This window comes from Nicotiana tomentosiformis, chromosome 6 (assembly GCF_000390325.3).
Source record: "Nicotiana tomentosiformis chromosome 6, ASM39032v3, whole genome shotgun sequence".
NCBI classification, from domain to species: Eukaryota; Viridiplantae; Streptophyta; class Magnoliopsida; order Solanales; family Solanaceae; genus Nicotiana; species Nicotiana tomentosiformis.
The window spans coordinates 109,041,909-109,056,366 of NC_090817.1; positions in this window are offsets into that span (position 1 = coordinate 109,041,909).

Genomic DNA, 14,458 nt, shown 5'->3' on the forward strand with positions numbered 1-14,458 from the left:
TCAGAGGCAAGGTGGCCTACTCCAGCAGATGACTATACCTGAGTGGAAGTGGGAGTGCATTACTATGGATTTCGTAGTTGGGTTGCTGTGGACCTTGCAGATGTTTTATGTAGTTTGGGTCATTGCCGACAGGTTGACCAAGTTGGCACACTTTATTCCAATTCTTACCACATATTCTTTAGAGAGGTTGCCTCAGATTTACATTTAGGAGATTGTTCGGTTCCACGGTGTGCTTGTCAGCATTATATAAGACAGATGCCCTCAGTTTACTTTGCATTTCTGGAGGGTAGTACACAGTGAGTTAGGGACCCGGGTAGAGCTCAACACAACCTTTCATTCGCACACTGACGGGGAATCGGAGCGGACAGTTTAGATCCTAGAGGGTATGCTCATAGCATGTGTGATTGACTTCAGAGGGTAGTGGGATCGATTCTTGCATTTGGCCGAGTTCGCTTACAACAATAGTTATCAGTCCAACATCGAGATGGCTCCATTTGAGGCATTATATGGTCAAAGATTTCATTCGCCCATCGGATGGTTTGAGCCCGGCGAGGCTTAGTTATATGGTACTGATTTAGTGAAGGATCCCTTGGAAAAGCTAAAGTTGATTCAGGAGCGACTTCACACAGCACAATCCGGACATAAGAGTTACGTGGATCAGAAGGCGCGTGATTTATCATTTATAGTGGGCGAGAAGGTTCTCTTGAAGGTCTCAGCGATGAAGCGAATCATGAGGTTAGGAAAGAAGGTCAAGTTGAGCCTAAGGTTTATAGTTCCATTTGAGTTATTAAGGCGAGTTGGGGAGGTTACCTTATGAGCTTGATTTTCCTTCCAGTCTATCGGGAGTCATCCAGTTTTCTACGTGTTTATGCTCCAGAGGTATCATGTTCACAGGGCATATGTGTTAGACTACAACACGGTTCAGCTAGATGAGACACTGGGTTACGAGGAGGAGCCAGTTGCCATTGTTGACGGGAAGGTTTGCCAGCTGAGGTCCAAGAAAATTTATGAGGTAATAGTTCAATGGATCGGCCAACCAATCGAGGAGGCGACTAGGGAGGCCGAGGAGGACGTGCGAAGTAGATATCCACACCTAGTCAGCACTCGAGGTATGATTCTAGACCCTTTCGAGGATGGATATTTGTTTAAAAGGTGGAGAATGTAACGACCCGACCGATTGTTTTGCTTCCTAGATTCCTGTTCCCCTAAATAAGACTCCACGTATGTACTTTTACCGTTTTATGACTCACGTGGATGATTAGTTCGGGATTTGGAATGGTTCGGGTTGAAATAGGAATACTTAGTTCCTTAGTTTGGCTTTAAAGGGGCTAAGTTTTACTTTGTTCAATGTTTCTAGTAAACGACCTCGGAATCGGGATTTAACGGTCCCAATAGGTTCGTATGATGATTTTGGACTTGGGCGTACGTTCGTATCGAGTTTCGAGACAAGGTAAGTCTCTTACCTAACCTTGTAAAATGGAATTTACCCCATATGTGCTTTAAATTGCTATTTGCTTCTAATTGTAGGGGTTATGTATGCACGAGGTGATAAGATTTCGTGCATAGCTACTAACTATGCTTATGTCCAGGTAGTTTAAGACCCGGGTCATGAAATACTTGTAATGTTTGCACCCTACATGTTAATTAAAGTGCCTAAATTATATTGGAACTTGATAGAGGAATTGTAAAAGACCGAATTTCACTTACGTGAGTTTTGGCGAGATAGTAGACCGTTAATAAAAATTGTGTTTCGTTGTACATTAGCCTTGTATTAGTTCTTAAATCGGTTGTTTATAAAGTATCCTCTCTTCTTGCGGAACGGGCCGAATGCCTCGGCAGTAGATAGATGCATGTATGGTTCATGTCGCTCGACCCTCGATAGTGTACACATTATTTTGGATCTGGCCGTACGACCTCGGCATAATCATTCGTGATAACACTTGAAGTTTAATTATATATTTGATATCTTTTCCTGGCTTGAGGGGCTAAAATTATATAAGAGAAAAATTTATTTTTGACTTACCATGTGTGAAATAATTATTTACTTTACCTCCTTCTTATTATTGAGTTATTATTATTATTTACATAACCTATGCTTAGACTTTATAGTAAGTTTCTTTACTGTTAGCCCATAGTAAGTGTCGATATCGACCCCTCGTCACTACTTCTTCGATTTTAGACTTGATACTTAGTGGGTACATATTGTTTATGTCCTCACGCTACACTTCTGCACTAACCGTGCAGGATCTGAGGCAGGTGCATCTGGCTGTCACACCGGCGCACATCCCCGATACCCTGAGGCCTACTGGTGAGCTGCTTCTTGAGCCGTTCTGCAGCACCTAGAGCCTCTCTTTTGTATTTATTTTCTGTCTATTTTATTTCAGACGGTAGTTAGTGTTTTGTATATTCTACTACTGCTCATATACTTGTGACACCAGGCCTTGGTACACATTCTAGTAGACTTTATGGTTTTGGAGTACTTATATATCTATGATCTCACTTAGTTGCTTTCGTTTTATTTATTAAACTTTCTACTTCTTAAATCTCTTAATAAATAGAATTTAATTACTTGGAAACATATTAAAAGGAGTAATCACGTAGTTAGTTCACCGTTGTCTTGTCTAGATGCGACGTTGGACGCCATCACCGCCTATAGGATAAATTGGGTCATGACAAGTTTAGATGTAAAACCTAAGCAGAAAGAAGGATGAGTCAATCAATGGTTGTTTCTCCCAACTAGTGGCATCATCACTTAGCAAATATTCAATTCAACTCTAGGGGATACAGTTTTAGTTCAGTTCAAAATACATACCCATTTTCCCCTTTAGTCATGTGGAGGGGAAGAGAGAGACATAGAGTCGGATATTATAATGTCACGACCCAAAATCGTAACCTATTGTGATGGCGCCTATCGTGCCACTAGGCAAGCTGACATTTCAAAAATATTTCCAACACTTCTAACAGAAAACAAATTAAAATATCTTTAACAATAAAAGTTCTCATAAACAGTGATAGAAACCAAAAACACAACGTGGAAGTTCCCAACTATTGGGGTGTCACAGAGTACATGAGCATCTATACATCACAAGTCCGGAAAACACAGTCTATAATAGTGTGAAACTAAATACAATAAGCAGAAAGATAGGGAAGGAGGGACAAGGTCTGCGAAACGCTAGGCAGTGCAAGGTGTAGCGTGAGTACAACCAACTCAGTAGGTAACAAGACTAAATAAAGAACTAAAAGTAGTGACGAGCTTTACCATTATAGTTCATTTTCAGTAATCTTAACATAGGAAAGTAGAAATCTTTTCAAGTTCGACAATTAAGGCCAAAGCAGTTAATTCATGTCGAGTACAACTGAAATTGAAGATAATATCTCTCAGAAATTTCAAGACAGTGATATATGGAAACTGAAGTGCAATAGAAATAAAAGTCAAATGCATCCTCTCAGGGGAACAGTGAAGCAGTCCTCCCACACACTCCAACCTTACAATCACTCTTTCCTCACAATCACTCATTCCTCTCAATCACTCAGCACTCGGCACTCAGCACTCGCACTTAGTAGGTACCTGCGCTCACTTGGGGTGTGTATAGACTTCGGAGGGGCTCCTTCAGCCCAAGCGCTGTAACAAGCCAATCATGGAATATATTAGTGAAACATGATGCGGCGTGCAGCCCGATCAAATAAACATCCTCACAATCAGGCCCTCGGCCTCACTCAGTCATCAACCTCTCCAGTCTATCGGGCTCTCAGAAAGCATGATAAGCAACCCAGACAATAATGATATGACGCATCAATAATGAACAAATCAACTATGATTGAGTACAAACAGCAATTTAGCAGATAATTCAACATGTACACGACCTCTGTGGCTCCCTACAGTGCCAACACGTAGTCTAAAATTGATTTCTAACATGATTTGTCGTTCAATTTCTCTAATACATGGAGAATGTACAGATAACAACAGATTATTCAACTACACAGTTTCATGGAATTTGACATAGTCATAGTTCCTACGGTGTGCACCCACACGCCCGTCACCTAGCATGCATGTTACCTCAAAACCATTCACATGTCACATAATCCGGGGTTTCAGACCCTTAGAACCAGATTTAGAACTCTTACTTACCTTAATCTGAGCAAATCTCTACTCCAACACACCTTTGCCTCACAAATCGGCCTCCAAATGTCCCGAATCTTGCCACAAACAGTACAATACAATTAGCATGGGCTAAAGGAATCAATTTTACTCGAAAAACACGAAGTTATTAATCAAAAATCAGAAATCAACTCAAAGCTTCCCCCGGGCCCATGCGTCGAAACCCGACAAAAGTCACAATACCCGAAAGCCCATCTAACAACTAGTTCAACCATACCAATTTTGTCATAAGTCGTCACCCAAATCCCCAAATCAAACCCTCCAAATCCCTAGCCTCAAACCCCCAATTTACACCTTAAATACACACCAACTAGGGGGAAAAATCAATGTGGAAACAAGATTATGGATCAAAACGAGCACAATGGACTTACCTCAAGAATCCCCTCGAAAATCCTCTCAAGAATAGCCAAAACCAGAGCGCAAAATGTTAAAATGAAGCCAAAATCGCGAACTTTTGTTTTTAAACATTCTGCCCAGGCCTTTTGCACATGCGGCCAAATATCCGCACCTGCGGTAAATCCTCCACTTCTGCGGAAATCACTTAAACCCCCCAGGCCCGCATCTACGCTCCAAGTTTCGCACCTACGAAGTTGCTTCTGCGGCCTTGTATTTGCTTATGTGGAAACATGCCTCTCCCTCAACTCCGCATTTGTGGACCCTCGCTCGCACCTACGGGCTCGCAGATGCAGTTAACCCCTCGCACCTGCGGCCAACCCCTCACAGGTGCGATCATACTAGAAGAGCTCTAGCTTCAGCAATGCACTAAGTCCCTTTTTCGATCCGCTAACCATCCGAAATCAAGACGAGGCCCCCGGGACCTCAACCAAACATACAAACGAGTCCTAATACACGATACACACTTAGTCAAGACCTCAAATCACCACGAACAGCATCAAAAACATGAGTCGCACATAGATTCAAGCCTAATGAACTTTGAACTTTCAATGTCTTCGAACGTTGTCGAAACCTATCAAATCACGTCCGATTGACCCAAAATTTTGCACACAAGTCACAAATGACACCACCGATCTAATCCAACTTCCGGAATCGGAATCCACTACAGGCCTTTACAAATTTCAACTTTCGCCATTTCAAGCATAATTCCACTACGGGCCTCTAAATCACAATCCAGACACGCTCCTAAGTCCAAAATCACCCAAAGGAGCTAACAGAACCATCAAAACTCTATTTCAGAGTCGTTAACACATAGATCAACATCCGGTCAATCATTTTAACATAAGTTTTCAAACTTGAGACTAAGTGTCTCATATCATTCTAAAATCTCTCCGGACCCGAACCGATGACCCTGGCAAGTCACATAATAACTATAAAGTACAAAATGAATAGTAAATGGGGGAACGGGGCTACAAATCTCGAAACGACAGGCCAGGTCGTTACATCGTCCCCCTCTTAAACTAACGTTCATTCTCGAACGGGTCTAGAAATATACCTGGAGTCTCAAATAGGTATAGATATCTTCTACAAATCTCCCGCTCGGTCTCCCGAGTAGCCTTCTCAGCTGGCGGACCTCTCCACTGCACCTTCACTGAAGCTATGTCTTGTGACCTCAACTTTCGAACCTACCGATCCAAAATGACCACCCGCTACACATCATAAGTCAGACCACCATCCAACTGAACTGTGTTAAAGTCCAAAACATGAGACAGATCGCCAACATACTTCCGGAGCATAGAAACATGAAATACTAGATGCACACTCAACAAACTAGGTGGCAAGGCAAGCTTGTAAGCAACCTCCCTAATCCTCCAAAGTACCTCAAATGGCCCAATATACGGAGGGCTTAACTTGCCCATCTTCTCGAACTTCAAACACCCTGCATGGGTGAAACCTTGGGCAGCACTTCTCCCCAACCATGTAAGAAACATCACGGACCTTTCTATCGGCATATCTCTTCTGTCTAGATTGCGCCGTGCGAAGATGCCCCTGAATCAATTTAACCTTGTCCAAAGCATACTGATACAAGTCCGTACCCATTAGCCTAGCCTCACTCAGCTCAAACCAACCCACCAGATATCTACACCGTCTCTCATACAAAGCCTCATACAGAGCCATCTAAATGCATGATTGGTTACTATTGTTATAGGCAAACTCTGCGAGTGGCAGAAACCGATCCCACGAACCCCCAAAATCAATCAAACAAGTGCGTAGCATGTCCTCCAATATCTGAATAGTGCACTTGGACTGTCCGTCCATCTGAGGGTGAAATGTTGTGCTCGACTCAACCTGGGTGCCCAACTCTCGCTGCATGGCACTCCAAAAGTGCGATGTAAACTGCGTGCCCCGATCTGAAATGATAGACACTAGCACACCGTGAAGGCAAACAATCTCTCGGATGTAAATCTCAGCCAACTGCTCTGAATAATAAGTAGTCCCAACTAGAATGAAGTGTGCGGACTTGGTTAGCCGATCCACAATCACCCAAATAGCATTAAACTTCTTCGAAGTCCGTGGGAGCCCAACTACAAAATCCATGGTGATCTGCTCCCATTTCCACTCTGGAATCTCTAACCTCTGCAGTAATCCACCCGGTCTCTGATGCTCATACTTCACCTGTTGACATTGAGGCACCGAGCTAGAAACCCTGCTATATCCTTCTTCATTCTTCTCCACTGATAATGATACCTCAAGTCCTGGTACATGTTCGCGTCCCCCGGATGAATGGAATACCGCAAACTGTGGGCCTCCTTAAGAATCAACACACGTAGCCTATCTACATTAGGCATACAAATCCGACCATGCATCCTCAATACCCCATTATCCCCAATAGTAACATCTCTGGCATCACCGTGCTGGACCGTGTCCTAAAGGACAAGCAAATAAGGATCATCATATTGGCGCTCTGTGATGCGATCATATAAGGAAGATCGAGATACCACACAAGCTAGAATCCGACTGGGCTTCGAGACATCTAATCTCACGAACTGGTTGGCCAAGGCCTAAGCATCAACTGCAAGAGGTCTCTTGCCAACAAGAATGAATGCAAGGCTACCCATACTCACCACCTTTCTGCTCAAGGCATCGGCCACCATATTGGCCTTCCCGGGAAGATATATAATAGTGATATAATAGTCCTTTTGCAGCTCCAACCATCTCCGCTGCATCAAATTTAGATCCTGCTATTTGAACAAGTGCTGGAGACTGCGATGATCTATAAACACCTCACAAGACACACCATATAGATGATGCCTCTAAATCGTTAATGCATGACCGATGGCAGCCAACTCTAAATCATGGACATGGTAGTTCTTCTCATAGGCTTCAATTGACGCAAAGAATAAGCAATCACTCTACCCTTCTGCATCAAGACACATCCAATACCAATCAGAGAAGCATCACAATAGACTTTATAAGAGCCTGAAGCTGAAGGCAAATCTAGAACTGGAGCGGTGGTCAAGGCATTCTTGAGCTTCTGAAAGCTCTCCTCACACTCATCCGACCACCTGAAAATAGCACCCTTCTGGGTCAATTTGGTCAATGGCGAAGCAATAGACGAGAAACCCTCCACGAAATGACGATAATAACTTGCCAAGCAGAGAAAGCTCCGAATCTCCGTAGCTGAGGATGCTCTGGACCAACTCTGAACCGCCTTTATCTTCTTCAGATCTACCTGAATCCCCTCGCTGGACACCACGTGCCCCAAGAACGCCATTAAAATAAGCCAAAACTCATATTTGGAGAACTTGGCATAAAGCTTCCCCTCCCTCAACCACTGCAACACAATCCTCAAATACTAGGTATGCTCCTCCTAGATACGAGAGTACAGCAAAATATCATCAATGAACACTGACAAACGAGTCAAGATAAGGCTGAAATACACTGTTCATCAGATGCACGAATGATGCTGGGGTGTTGGTCAGCCCAAAAGACCTTACGAGGAACTCATAATGACCATTACAAGTCCTGAATGCTGTCTTTAGAATATCCGAGTCCCGAATCTTCAACTGGTGATACCCAGACCTTAAGTCAATCCTAAATAACACCCTCGCTACCTGAAGTTGGTCAAATAGATCATCAATGCGCGGCAAAGGATACTTTTTCTTGATTGTAACTTTGTTCAACTGTATGTAATCAACGAATATCCGCATAGTACCATACTTTTTCTTCACAAATAGAATAGGTGCACCCCAAGGTGACACACTAATCCTAATAAACTCCTTATCAAGAAGCTCCTGAAGCTGCTCCTTCAATTGCTTCAACTCAATCGGTGCCATACGATACGGTGGAATATAAATGGGTTGAGTGCACGGTACCAAGTCAATACCGAAGTCTATATCCCTGTTAGGTAGCATGCTCGGCAAGTCTGCAGGAAAAACATTCGGGAAATCTCGCACCAATGGAACAAAATCAATACTAGGAGTATCAACACCAACATCCTTCACAAAGCCCAAATAAGATAAACAACCCTTCCCAATAATCCGATGGGCCTTCAAATATGAAATAAATCTTCTGGGAACGTGTCACAACCCAATTCCATCTTCAGTCGCAATGGCGCCTAACACCATTGTTAGTCTCTAATCAAACCAATGGTTCCCATTTAAATAAAATACTAAGTAGATAACATTTCCTTATTTGTTAAAGAGATTTAGAAATTTGCGAATGTGACATAATTAAACGGAAGCAAACGAGTACAAATCGTAATCATGTAAACAAATCCAAAATCATAAGTCTACTAGTGTGTGTTCCAAGACCTGGTGTCACAAGCATGTGGGAAATCTAGTAGAATATACAAATAACACTAGCTTACTGTCTGAAAGGAAATAGACAAAAAAATAAAACATAAGGGAGACTCTAGCTGCTACATAACAGCTTGAAAGGCAACTCACCGTGAAGTCTCGAGATAGGGATCAAATCTACGCACCAGACTGGTAACCAGGTGCACCTGCCTCAGATCCTGTACAATTAAGTACATAAGTATAGCGTGAGTACATAAATAATATGTACCCAGTAAGTATCTAGCCTAACCTCGAAGAAGTAGTGATGAGGGGTCGACTCCAACACTTACCAGGGCCAATAACATGATAATATGAAATTCTAATTAAGCATGATATACATCAATAAGACTCAGAACAAGAAATAACCGAACAAGTCTTCAGAAATATTTAAGAGCTTGAATCACTTCATTCCTTTAAAATATATGATCACACAAACAATAAATTTATACCGATTATGAAAGGAACTTCCAGTTCTATTATCACACACTAATACCACCGAGGACGTTCGGCCCGATCCAACATAATTGTAAATTGTGCACTGTCGAGGGTCGAACGGCGCGAACCATAGATGTATCTAATACCCCGCTCGCGAATCATACATGCGACACGATCAAATATAAATTTATCAATAAATCAGAACCCTTTCTTGATTCTTTTCAAAATAAAGACAATTCGTGTCCACAAGCATGGTGTAAACCTAAAACTACCTAGACATAAACAGGAATAGTAGCTACGTATGGACTCTCGTCACTTCGTGCGTACGTAGCCCCCCACAATTAACAACACATATTAATTAAGTTAACCTATGGGGTAAGTTCCCTCTTACAAGGTTAGAAAAGTGACTTACCTCGTCTCACAACTTACTTCCCAATTCAAGAATACGCTCAAACGTCCAAATTTGATGCCAAACGACTCGGAACTAGCCAAACATTATATAAATCGATCAATCTATGCTCAAAAGTTCATATCTCCACTATTAAAGTGATTACCCAACCAAAATTTCAAAATTCCTAAAATTCACCCCCCGGGCCCAAACGCCCGGATTAAGGAAATATTTAAAGAAAGTTATTACCCATAACCTTAGGAACATAATAAATGATTTTCACTAATTTTAATAAGTATTTTCATGGTAAAATCGCATTTTTATTAAACCCTAGGTTTTGCATCTCAACCCATGATTACTACCCATTTTCATGTGGAAATCTAACCATAATATATGTATTACACTCATTTTTAAAAGAAATTACTTACCTCACAAGGCTAGTTCCCTCCTTAGAAGCTCTCAAATCGCATAAGAGTGGAAGAAAAATGTCATAAATATAGTCCTAACCCGTAATAAATGAGGTTCACTGCCACCAGCTGTTTCCGCACCTGCGGTCATAGGGTCGAACTTGCGCCCTCGCTTCTGCGGACAAGGGTCCGCTTCAGAGTAATTCATTGGGCCGGCTGGGATCGCTTCTGCGGACGGGTACCCGCTTTTGCTGCTGCCATCCTTTGGCCGCTTCTGCGAGGCTTGGCCCGCACTTGCGAGCTCGCACCTGTGGATGACCAAGCATAGGTGGGGTTTTGACAGATCTGGTGCATCAACTGGTGCTCCAAATTCTCATCTTGGTCCAAGCCTCGTCCAATTAACACTCGGGGACCCCGGGGCCCCACTCGAACTTACCAACAAGTTTGGAATCATAAAACAGACTAGATCGAACTCTCGGAATGCCCGAACCAACATTAAAACTATGAATCGCACCCCAAAGCCAATTGAATCAAACTTAAGAACTTCAAGTTCTTCAATTTACTTCCAATGCGCCTAAACGTACTTAAACTACTCGGAATATCACCAAATTGTACGTGCAAGTCTTAAATGACATTACAGAACTATTCCCTATCTCGGAATTCTGTTAGGACCTCGATAACACCAAAACCACTCCAAACCAAATTTAAAGAACTTCTAAAGCCTTTAAATAACCAACTTTCACTATTAGGCGCCAAAACGCTTCCGGGTCATCCAAAACCCGATCCGAACATACGCCCAAGTCCGAAATCATCACACAAACCTATTCGGACCGTCAAATCCAGATTCCGGGGTCGTTTACTCAAATTGTTGACCGAAGTCAAACTTGGCTTGTTAAGCCAACCTTAAGGAACCAAGTGTTCCGATTTCAACACGGACCCTTCCAAATCCCTAACTAACCATACCCGCAAGTCATAAACAGTAAAAACATCTATGGGAAGTCTTATTTAGGGGAACGGGTTTTTAGAAAGCAAAACGATCGGTCGGATCGTTATATTCTCCACCTCTTAAACAAATGTTCATCCTCAAACGGGTTTAGAATCATACGTGAAGTGCTAAATAAGTGTGGATATCTGCACCGCATGTCCTCCTCTGACTCCAAGGTCACCTCCTCAGCAGGTTGGCCCCTCTACTGGACCTTTACCATGGAAATCCTCTTGGATCTCAACTGGCGATCCTGTCTAGAAACAATGGCATCTGCTCTTCCTCATAACCCAAGCTCTCATTTAGCTGAATAGTGCTGAAGTCTAACACATGTGACAAGTCGGCGTGATACCTCCGGAGCATAGACACGTGAAAAACCGGATCAACCCCTGATAGGCTGGGTGGTAAATAAAGTTCATTAGCAACCTCCCCAACTCACCTCAACACCTCGAATGGGCCTATAAACCTGAGGCTCAACTTGCCCTTCTTCCCGAATCTTATAATACCCTTCATCGATGAGACTTTCAAGAGAACCCTCTCGCCTACCATAAATGACACATCACGCGCCTTCTGATTCACGTAACTCTTTTGTCTGGAATGTGTTGTGCGAAGTCGCTCCTGAATCAACTTTACCTTTTCCAAGGCATCCTTCACCAAATTAATACCATATAACTTAGCCTCGCCGGGCTCAAACCACCCGATAGGAGAACGACATCACCGACTATATAAAGACTCAAATGGAGCCATCTCGAAGCTGGACTGATAACTGTTGTTGTAAGCAAACTTGGCCAAAGGCAAGAACTGATCCCACTATCCCCCAAAGTCAATCACACATGCTCTGAGCATGTTCTCCAAGATCTGGACTATCCGCTCTGACTACCCAGCAGTCTGTGGATGAAACACAATGTTGAGCTGTACACGGGTCCCCAACTCACTCTGTACGGCTCTCATGAAATGTGAAGTGCACCTAGGGCCTCTGTCTGATATGATGAAAACAGGCACATCGTGCAACCGAACTATCTCCCGAATATAAATCTTGGCCAACCTGTTTGAAGTATAAGTAGTTGCAACTGGAACGAAGTGTGCTGACTTGGTCAACCTATCAACAATGACCCAAACTACAACGAACTTCCATAAGGTCCGCGGCAACCCAACTACGAAGTCCATAGCAATGCGGTCCGATTTCCACTCCGGTATAGTCATCTGCTGGAGTAAGCCACCTGGCCTTTGGTGCTCATACTTAACCTGCTGGAAATTTAGGCACCTAAGTACATACTCAAATATGTATTTCTTAATTGGCCGCCACCAATAATGTTGTCTCAGGTCCTGATACATCTTCTGAGCACCTGGATGAATGGTAAATCGAGAATTGTGTGCCTCCTCAAGGATCCTCTCCCTCAAGCCATCGACATTAGGAACACATAGGCGACCCCGGAGTCGCAGGACACCATCATCTCCAATAGAAACCTTCTTGGCAACACCCTGTAGAACTGTCTCCCTAAGAACTGCCAAGTGTGGATCATCAAAATGTCGAGCCTTGATCTGCCCCAATAGTGAAGACTGAGCAACAACACATGCAAGAAGTCGGCTAGGCTCTGAAATATCCAACCTCACAAGTCTGTTGGCTAAGGACTGAATGTCCAAAACTAGTGGCCTATCCTCTGCTGAAATGAATGCCAAGCTATCCATGTTCTCTGCCTTCCTGCTCAAGGCATCCGTGACTACATTCGCCTTGCCCGGATGATAAAGAATAATGATGTCATAGTCCTTCTGCAACTCAAGCCATCTGCACTGCCTCAAATTGAGATCCATTTGCTTGAACAAGTGCTGCAAACTGCGGTGATCAGTGTAAACCTCACAAGGCACCCCATATAGATAATGCCCCCAGATCTTAAGAGTATGAACAATCGCGGCCAACTCTAAATGGTGCACAGGATAATTTTTCACATGGGGCTTCAGTTGACGAGAAGCATATGTCATAACTCGCCCCTCCTACATCAATACACATCCCCAGACAATGCCTGAAGCGTCGCAATACACCGTATACATCCCCTAACCGGAAGACAACACTAGAACAAGTGTTGTAGTCAAAGCTGCCTTGAGATTCTGAAAGTTCGCCTCACAATCAGCGGTCCAACAAAATGGAGCACCCTTCTGGTCAATCTAGTCAAAGGTGCTGCAACGGATGAGAAGCTCTCCACAAATCAGCGATAATAACTTGCTAGCCTCAAGAAACTCCTGATCTCAGTCGCCGAAGTAAGATGAGGCCAACTCTGAACTGCCTCAATATTCTTGGGGTCCACCTTAATACCCTCGCCTGATACGACATGCCCCAATAATGCCACAGAATCTAACCAAAACCTATACTTGGAGAACATAGCAAAAACTTCTGTTCCCGCAAGGTCTGGAGCACTACTCTCAAATGCTGCTCATGCTCCCCAGGCTACCTGAGTAGATCAAGATGTCATTAATGAAGACAATGACAAACGAATTAATATAAGGCATGAACACCTTGTTCATCAAATCCATTAACGCCATTGCGGCATTGGTCAAGCCGAAGAACATCACTAGAAACTCATAATGCCCATCCGTATAGTTCCATCTTTCTTCTTCACAAATAACACTGGTGCACCCCAAGGTGTTATACTTGGTCTGACAAACACATTTGCTAACAACTCTTCGAGCTGCTCCTTCAGCTCTTTCAACTCTTTTGGAGCCATACGGTACTGTGGGATAGATATAGGCTGGGTACCCAGAGCCATGTCAATACAGAAATCAATATCAAGATCTGGTGGCATGCCTGGAAGGTCAGAAGGAAACACATCGACAAACTCCCGGACTACTGACACTGAATCAATCGTCGGAGACTCTGTGGTGGTATCCCGAACATAGGCTAGATAAGCCAAACAATCCTTCTTGACCATATGTCGAGCCTTCACAAAAAAGAGATAACCCGACTAGATTTACTGACAGACGAAACCTTCTACTCCAATCTAGGCAACTCTGGTATTGCTAAGGTAACAGTCCTGGCATGGCAATCAAGGATGGCGTGATATGGGGATAACCAGTCCATCCCCACGATGACCTCAAAGTCAGTCATATCAAGTACCAGAAAGTCCGCTCTAGTCTTGTAACCACAAAATATGACCACACAGGGCCGATAGATCCTATCCACAACCACAGAGTCGCCCACAGGAGTGGACACATAAACAGGAGTACCCAAGGACTCACGAGGAATATCCAGGAAATAAGCAAACAATGATGATACATATGAATAGGTAGACCCTGGATCAAATAATACCGAAGCATCCCTACCGCAGACAGAAATAATACCTGTGATCACGGCATCTGAGG